The sequence below is a fragment of the Rhinolophus sinicus genome, chromosome X (genome assembly GCF_036562045.2).
Source record: "Rhinolophus sinicus isolate RSC01 chromosome X, ASM3656204v1, whole genome shotgun sequence".
In the NCBI taxonomy this organism is placed as follows: Eukaryota; Metazoa; Chordata; class Mammalia; order Chiroptera; family Rhinolophidae; genus Rhinolophus; species Rhinolophus sinicus.
The window spans coordinates 21,520,331-21,528,979 of NC_133768.1; positions in this window are offsets into that span (position 1 = coordinate 21,520,331).

Below are 8,649 nucleotides of genomic sequence, written 5' to 3' on the forward strand. Positions count from 1 at the left end.
ACCTAGCCAGAAAATCAGCTCTAATCTGTCTTTTGGAGCAAAGATTAATATAAGACCTGGTCTTACTTTTAATAATTATTTTAAATAATCTTTATAATTAATATAATATAATATAATACCGAGTCTTATATTAATTTTTGCTCCAAAAGATGCATTAGAGCTGATTGTCTGGCTGGGTCTTGTTTTCAGGGAAACACGGTAGCTATTACAATATTATTGATGACATTTCTTATGCTATACCCTACATCCCCATGACTACTTTGTAACAATCAATTTGTACTTTTTAATCCCTTCACCTTTTTCACCCATTCCCAAACTCCCTCCGGTCTGGCAACCATCAAAATGTTCTCTGTATCTATGAGTTTATTTCTGTTTTGCTTGTTTGTTTATTTTGTTCTTTAGATTCCACATATAAGCAAAATCACATTGCATCTGTCTTTCACTGTCTGACATACTTCACTCAACAAAATACCCTTCAGGCTCATCCATGCCGCCACAGATGGCAAGAACCCATTCCCTTCCATGGCCGAGCAATATTCCATTATATATATGTACCACCTCCTCTTTATACATTCATCCATAGATGAATACCCAGGCTGCCTCCACATCTTAGCCATTGTAAACAATGCTGTAGTGAAAATATGGATGCACATGTCCCCTTGAAGTACCATTTTGGGTTTCTTCAGATAATTACCCAGAAGTGGGATTACTGGATCCTTTTTTGTCACTTGTTATAGCCTTTATTTTAAAGTCTATTTTGTCTGGTATAAGTATTGCTACCATAGCTTTTTGTTTTGTTTTGTTTCCATTTTCATGAAATATCTTTTTTCCATCCCTTTACTTTCAGTTTGTATGTACCTTTTGATCTGAAGTGAGTCTCTTGTAGGCAGCATATGTGAGGGTCTTATTTTCTTATCCATTCAGCCACCTTATCTTTTGATTGGAGCATTTAACCCATTTACATTTAAAGTAATTGTTGCTAGATATGTAGTTATTGCCATTTTATTATTCATATTTTTTATTGTTTAATTTTAATTTTAACTTTATTTTTTTGTCTTAAAGAAGTTCTTCTCAGATTCCTTGTAATACTGGTTTGGTGGTGAGGAACTCCTATAGCTTTTTCTTGTCTGGGAAGCTCTTTATCTGTCCTTTAATTCTAAATGATAGCCTTGCTGGGTAGAATAATTTGGTTATAGGTCTTTCCTTTTCATCACGTTGAATATGTTGTACAAATCGCTTCTGACCTGCAAAGTTTCTGTTGAGAAATCCGCTTATAGTCTTATGGGAGCTCCTTTGTAGGTCACTTTCCTCTTACTGCTTTTAAGATTCTCTTTGTCTTCAACCTTTGGCACCCCCCACTCCCGTCTCTTGCCCCCCCCCCCCCCCCCAGTTCAAGCCGTTGTTTCTCAGTCTAGTTGTGTAGGTCATAGCTCCCTGGCCCATGCTGGTATTAAGAGCTTTGTGCTACCCCTGGCTGAGGCAGTTGGTTGATGCTTGTCAGTCGGCCAGCTCACAGCAACTCACAGCAGCACACAGCAGCCCATGGCCACTCACGCTGGCTACCAGTCACTCCTGGCAACACACGGTAGCCCACGGCAGCTCACGCTGACCTCCGGCTGCTCACGGCAGCCCAGCTCCAGGGAGAGCCGTTGTTCACAGTCTTAGCTGTAGAGGGTGCAGCTCACTGGCCCATGTGGGAATGAACTGGCGACTTCGGCGGCATTAGGAGCATGGTGCTCCAACCACCTGAGCCACTGGGCCAGCCCAACCTTTGGCATTTTAATTACGATGTCCCTTGGTGTTGGCCTCTTTGGATTTATCTTGTTTGGGACTTGTTGTGCTTCCTGGGCTTGTATGGCTATTTTTTTTTGCCAGGTTAGGGAAGTTTTCTGTCAGTATTTCTTCAAATAGGTTTTCAATTCCTTGCTCTCTCTCTTCTCCTTCTGGTACCCCAATGATGCAAATGTTGGTGTACTTGAAGTTGTTTCAGAGGCCCCTTAAACTCTCATTTTTTTTGATTCTTTTTTCTTTTTGCTGTTCTGATTGCGTGTTTTCTGCTACCTTATCTTCTAAATTGCTGATTCAATCCAATCTACTGTTGATTCCCTCTACTGTATTTTTCATTTCAGTTACTGTAGTCTTCATTTCTGACTGGTACTTTTTTTATGTTATCTATCTTCATTTTCATGCTTCCTATCTTTTTGTTGAAGTTCTCCCTGAGATCACTGAGCATCCTTATAACTAGTGTTTGGAACTCTATGTCTGGTAGAAGGCTTGTTGTTGTTTTTTTAGTGCTTTTTCTGGAGATTTTTTCTGTTCTTTTATTTGGGAAATGTTTCTTTGTCTCCCCATTTTAGCTGCTTCCCTGTGTTTGTTTCTACGGGTTATGTAGGGCTGCAATGTCTCCCAGTCTTACAAGAGTGGCCTTAAGCTGTCCTATGAGGACCCAGTAGTGTAGTCTCCCTAGTCACCAAAGCCAGGTGCTCCAGGTGTGCCCCTTGTGTTGGTTGTGTGTGTCCTCCTTTTGTAGTTGAGCCTTGATTTCTGTTTGCATATCAATGGGAGGGATTGACCTTCAGGTTCATTGGCTATGAGGACTGGCTGTGACTACAGTGGAGGAACTTGTGTGCAGGGGCTGACACTATAGAGCAGGATTTACTTTATCAGGATTCTGGTGCCTGCCCAGTCTGCCCTTGGGTGTGTTGTCTGTGGAGGTGGCCAGGTGACGCTCCTGTCCAGTCTGAAGCTGGCCACTGGGTGTGCCATCCCCAGGGCCTCCTCAGAGGGGACCCACTGCAGGCCAAGGTGAGCTGCAGTCTGTGCCCTGCCTGGAGCCACTTTTCATGAGCTACAAAGAAATCCAGAGATGGCCACCGCCCACACTGTGCTTGGAGGTGCCTTGAGAGGCCAAGGCCTGAACCAAGGCCAGCTGTTGCTAGTGCTGGGCTTAGGGCTGCTCAGCCAGAGGTACAGGACATGCTTAAGCCAGATGCTGCTTGTTTGGTTTTTGTGAGCCTTTGAGAGATTTTAGGAAAGTCTGCAGCATGAGCCAAGTCAGGCCATTTATACGGAAATGCCACTGGAAGCGGGTTGGGTGGGCTGAAAGTTGGGTTGTGTCTCAGGGAATCACTAGAGTGAGGCAGATGAAAGGTGATGGAGACTCAGATATGAGATCTGCGTACATCTGCACGCTGGGAGGGGCAGGTCTCAACAAAAAAACAACGGCTTCTGCCAGCTCCTCTACAAGAAAGGTGCTCCTGCATCCCTCACTCAGAACCAGACAATTCATTTCCTTCCCATATACCCCTGGCGCCTTTTGAGCTACTGCCCCAGCACTGGAGCTCAGAACAAGTGAGTTCGTCAGCAAGTAAGTTTGTGTGTGGTCCCTTTAAGAGGAGTGCCTGGGAGTGCAGCCGCCCTCTGTCTCACTCAGCAATAATCTCTGTTGGTTTTCACAGCCAGAAATTATGGCGGCTTTTCTCCCTGGCACTGAAACCCTGGGCTAGGGAGTGGCTGGGACCCCTTGCTCCTCAGGGCAGGACCTCTGCAACCAAGATATACCTTCTGATTTTCAGTGGCCACAGGTGGGTGTGGGATCAGCCTGTTCCACATCAATGCCCCTCGTACCAGTCTCAAGGTAGCTTCTTCTGTATGTCAGTAGTTGTAGGGCTTTAGTTCAGCTAGACTTCAGGGGATTCTGAATAATGGTTATTCTGTGGTTTAGTTGTAATTTTGATGTCATCCTGAGAGGAGGTGAGCACAGTGTTTACCTACTCTGCCATCTTGACCAGACAACCGAAAGTACCTTTTAAACAACTTCTTCCATGATAGTCTTAATAGAGAAGAGAATTTAGCAAATCACTCATTGTCTCTGAAATCTGCCACAAAAGGGACATATTTCATTTCCATTCCACACATTTTATTGGACAGATAAATCAATGTATCTTTGACATACTTAATCAATGTCAGGGGAATGTAATCCTAACATGTACCTGAAAGTATAGAAACACTTAGCAAATCACAGTAATGACTTCTGCACTACTTATGTTTATTCTTCCAAGTGATGAACTTCCTCCTTATTTACATTTATTTGATATCAATTTTGTGTGTATGTGATTAAGAAGAACCTCATGGTTTTCTTTTTGAAAGAATAGCTTCAGAACTCAATAGATAGCTTAACAGGTGACATGGCCTTGGCTATGACTTAAAAGCAGTAAGATGGACCTATGCCAGATGATGACTGGACAGCAGAAAAAGAATCCAGTACAAGCAGAGGAAACATAAACCAAGAAATAAAAACTAGAGGTGGAGACAGTCAATGTAATAGTAGGGTGACTTTTTGTCAGTGTTATACATTCTAGTCTATCCTATTTAACACCTGGATGTTGAATACTATATATACTTGGGTTCATCTGTTTTAACTATATCTCCCTAACAATGCCAAAAGGTGATCCCTGCCATGTTTATTTGAAAATGAAATTGTTAAAAGTTTGGTTGAGAGAATCCTTGTTGTGTATGTGTGTATATCTGTCCGTCTAGGTGTATACACAGGTATATCATTAACTAGTAAAGTTAGTCATAATTAAATGCAGAAAAGGATACAATACATATCTGGTGTAAAGCTTGAACTAATTCCTTTTTTTGTTTGTTTCTTAACAGGATGTTGGTGCTGCCTATCCAGAAGGCATTAGAGAGTCTTCATCTAGATTGAGGTCTTAATCTTCAATTGAGGTCTGTATCTCTCACCTGTTGTATGTTCCACATTTTATCATGCTGTGATAGTTGCTTTGGGCTATCAGAAATGTTAATTGTGGTAATTTATCAGTGTCCCTCTGCTTGCAGTTGCTTTCATTTCAGTCCTTAAATCTCCCTTCCTGGATACCGAATTAATCAACTATACTACTAGGTCAATCAGTGTTACTACTTCTCTTCCTAATTGCTGTTGTGTTCATTTGTATCATATTGGAACTGCCACTGGCACTGGAAACCAAGTGTCTCTCCTTTGTTACATCTCTCAATGATTTCTGCCCTTTGCCAGGAGCCCGTTGAGGCATCACCATTTTCTCAGGACCAGGAATTGAGAGCGAGAAGCCAGGCAGCATAGCAATGAAACAGGAAAGACCCGAGTAATCAAATATATTCAACTTAATTACTCAATTCCTCCCACTAAGCAAACATTTCTTAAAATATTTAAAAGCACTATATTAGGTCTGGGGTATACAAATATTTGCAGATGAAAATCCCCGTGTCTCTCCACAATAGGAACGGAGATTCTTCAGCAAGATGACTTACTGAGGGAGTGATCTCAGGAGAAAAAATGTAAGGGAGAAAGGGAAGCAGAATGTGTCAGGTAAAGAAACTAAGCAAGGACACAGTTTCAGGAGAAGTTGAACCTCGACTTGATCCCATGGGGACTATGAGTGGCACCATAGGAGTTATCTAGTCTCCAGAGAAGGGGTGGAGTAGGTATGCTATTACAGGCATACCTTGGCGATATTGCAGGTTCCAGACCATTGTAATAAAGCAAGTATCACAATAAAGTGAGTTGTAGTCTTTTTGCTGGTGGAAGTCTTGCTTTCAGTTTGTAAAAAACACAACACTTATGGAGCACAATAAAGAAGAGTTCAATAAAACAGGGTATGCCTGTATATAAAGTTAGAGCTGCTGGAAGGGGGACTGTGGCCTCCTCGTGTCTTCAGGTGTGATGGCTCCAATTAGCCAAGCGCTATCTTCCAGTGAAGAGTAATGGAAGTCAATACCAACACCACAGCTGTGTGCCTGGCTCAATAGAGGCAATCTGGACAACAGAATAGGTTACACCATGTGTTCAAAGAGATTAGAAATTAGTGGAGGAGACAGCTGAGTGTACAAAAAGGCATGAGGAATGCTGTAACCGAAATGGTTTTCAAATGCAGTGGGAACAATGGGACACAAGGAGTAAGTAAGGGGGGATTGGCACAGACTTTGTAAAGAACGTACTAAATGAAGTTGATCATTGAATATGTGTATGAATATTTCAGGAGGGAAAGTCATCCCAAACAAAAGCAGTAACTTGTGTAGCGGCCTAAAGGAGTGAGAGTATTCAGGGTCTACCAGCCATTGAAATGAGGTGTGTCTTGAGGAGCTAAAATTGGAAATGTCGCCCTAACCAGAAAATAGTCTTTTTAAAACATTGTGATTATGCCTAGATATTTGGATTCTTTCTTCAAAGAAGCATTAAGGATTTTAGCCAAAGTTGTATGAATAATCATACAAACAAACAACAGATACATATGCTATACATGTCTGCGTACAACAAAAGAGATCCAGAACAGAAGCAAAACACAAGTGGTAGCACGATGTTGTTGTGTTTGCTTTTTAAAATTCATTTAGGTAGCTCCATGTTTGCTGTATAAAAAGCATCCTTACTCCTCTGAGTAACTACAGAAGAGTTTCAGGAGTGAAAACAGGTAATAATTTTTATTATAGAACCAGTGGGAGGCAGCATTATGTAGTAGAAATTGCATTAGTATATAAGAAAAATAGCTCTAATTTATTCCCTTCAAATTCTGAAATAAATCACTCTTTGCTTTTTTTTTTTTTTAAATTGTCTGCTTAATCTGAAAACTAGATGAAACAGGGCACTTCCAATGCACAAGGAATAGGCAGTGATTACTTTTTCAGTTCGTGAAAAACAGATTATTGATCACAAGCATCTTGAAAATATCTTCATGATGATGTTTGGCTAACTGCCATTCATTTCAGTCAGTTGAAAATGATGGTGTAAAACAGCCCAGTAGCTATACCAAGCTTACTATAGGAAGGATAACTTTAAGGAAGGAAATGTTGGTGGAAGTTTATTGTGAAATATAAGGATTGCCAGGGCCAAGAATATCTGGTTTGATAATTACTAGTATTATTGTTAAAGTTTAATACATTCCATGTTTAGGCCACAGATTTGAATGGCAACTCCAATGAACAAAAAGAGGCTTGAACAAACATTACTGAGGGCAATAATTAAAGGCCCATGAATATATCTTAGTAGAAGGGGATATACATATTGCACAATTCAGACAGCTTCTTAGCACTGATGTACAGATAAATGGTTGTAAGGGCAACTGTGGTGAGCCACTCAGATTCTCCTTTCAGAACTGAAGCACTCTTTTCCCCATGGGCTGGAGGTGTTACAGAGACATCCAAGTCCGTCTCCAAGAATTACCCTCAGCCACACAAAGCTGCCTCACCTGATGTCATGACCTTATTCATTTATTCCTTCTCAGCTCCAAATTCATCCTTCAATATGTACTCTGCAATAATGGACAGAATTCATTCAGCATTTCTCCTTAACAGTGAACACAATGGTAAGCTTTCTCACTAGAGGTCACTGTAGTGACAATTGCAGGAAAAAGGAACTTCTATTGGTTCCAGCTGCTGTGGCATTGGTCAGAAGAGAGCGTTTGAGAACATCCGGTGGTATTCTGCCATGGGCCAAAAAATGTGTAGTCCCTTTGGTGACCTCACAGCTCTGGCCCTACCTGGTGATCACCTTCTAGCGGCCCTCACAACACTAACATCACATGCTCCAGGCCTCCCTTCAGCACTGATACCCCACCCTCCTCTGCACACCCATGCACCCATCCACCCGATGTTGCTTAGCAGCTTGAGCAGTGACTATGGACCCAGCTTTGGCCCAGAAAACTTTTTTGCCATGCAAACTTTTTTGCCATGCAGTGAGCTGCCACTCCACCTTCTCCAATGAAGTCTGTATGCCTGCCTTGAGAAGGAGGTCCCCTTTCAAGTATGTCTCTCCTTGGGCACTCCCCCCAGCCCTAGGTTACCATATAAAGTTCTCTTACATTTTGTAATTATTCTTTTGTCATAGCTTAATGGTTATTTGTATTAATCTTTCCCTGTTTAAATTACTTTCTCTGGGTCCCCGTATCACCTTCTAGAACACAGATACTAAAAATGGCCCAAACATGACCATGTGTTATTGCTGAGGATCAATTGATATGATGTATATATAAGCATTTTGTTATGTGTAATGTGCTTTATAAATGCAAGCTATTTTATTTTTATATTAACAATGGTAAATTATTGACTTTGCAAACTTAATATTGGAGCATTAATACAAATGTGTGGTTATTATGCCACCACCGTTCCTGACTGAAAAATAGCCTACTTGTTTGTGGATTATTTCCAAATTATCATTCTCACTCATGCAGAAAAATTGAAAATGCAAACTGTGATACGATGAAACATCCCTTTCTTTATCATACAATCTTACTTAGAGGAAGAATTCTGACGTAAGTGCCATAAGAACATGATAAAGAGCGGAAGACTAGAGGTGCAAAATCACCCAAGCAAGTCTATAAAGCTTAGAAATCCCAGGCAGTTGATATTTATCACGCAGCCTAATGGTAATGCATCCAGGAAAATAACATCAGGTCCAGATGCAGCTATTAGACTCGTGCTGTGGGACAGGTCATCTGTGCTTTTCATCTGCCAAAGCATCCTTTAAAGGGTGTTCATGATGAACTCTGGTCAGAAAAGGAATGGGGAAAATTTAAACGCCAGTATTAACTTTGTCTTACCTCTGAAAATACTCAGGCCTACATAACACCTAACTATATTAACTCACTGTTATTTTTCACTTGGTAAATGGATTAA